The sequence below is a fragment of the Electrophorus electricus genome, chromosome 25 (genome assembly GCF_013358815.1).
Source record: "Electrophorus electricus isolate fEleEle1 chromosome 25, fEleEle1.pri, whole genome shotgun sequence".
Lineage (NCBI taxonomy): Eukaryota > Metazoa > Chordata > Actinopteri > Gymnotiformes > Gymnotidae > Electrophorus > Electrophorus electricus.
The window spans coordinates 2087501-2088633 of NC_049559.1; positions in this window are offsets into that span (position 1 = coordinate 2087501).

A 1133-nucleotide genomic window follows, 5' to 3' on the forward strand; every position below is an offset into this window, starting at 1 on the left:
GGAGGGCTGCGTGAAGGTCGAAGGTCAAATGATGAGCGAACACAAAGCCATTACAAAGACAGCACTCAGCTGGGGTCTGTTTGTGTAGGCAGTGCCAGGGTCAAGCACACACACACACAAACACACACACACAGAGAAAGACATTACCACAGAGTTGCAAACAAACACTATTTCCTTCTTCCATCCACTGATAACCACTCCAAACACTCATAAAAAATAAACACACATACAGACCCCAACTATCAAAACTCTTTGTGTGTAATACATACTTGCAAAACAAGCACACACATGCGTGCACACACACACACACACACACACACACACACACACACACGGCTACCATCTCTTTCAGACAGCAGCCACAGAAAGATGCACGCAGTACACACACCGGAACACACGCGTCTGGTTTTTTGTTGTTTTTTTTCCCCCCCGTTAGGAGTCACAAAGTAATGACCAGTTGCTTTAGGATGTGGGCTGACCAAGAGCTGTTATGAAAACAGTATCACTCTGCATCCATTTGCATAATAGCAGCTTCACGAGCCTCTGCTTTCTGCAGTAAACGAAACGTGATTGACAGGGAGGCGCACAGAGGAGGCGGTGCGGAGGAGGAGGCCCTCATCGTGCCCCGACGTCAGCCCTAGAGCTGCATGCATATTACAACAGAGCAGCAGCGTGCCGGACCACCGAGGGCAGCCGCCTTCCGAGTGGGTTTTGGCCCCGCTCGTGGTGTATAAATATGCTCCAGTGAAAGACAAAATCGCCGCTGCAGAAACGCGGTGAAATGGCCCGTGTCGCGCATACCGGCGTGTCGCGGGGGAGAAGCCCCAGCAGGTAAATGTTTGGAGGGTCCGTGGCACTGTAGAGATCACGCTCCGCTGTTAAACCGCTCCGGTTCTCTCAGCGTGCGTGGTCATCGCTAATAGCCGTCTCTGGAGAGACGACTGACTAATCGCTAAGTAATCAACAATGTTGTCAGATTGGTCTCCCACCGTGTCCGTGGCAGTGTGTCAGACACAACAGGCTAGCTCGAGTTTTTGGCTCAGCTTCCAAACGCCTGTTTCCACTGAACCCAGAAGGCTTTGAAACTGCGAAACCATGAGGCTTTTGGATCCAAGCCCATGTCTGTGGAGCTA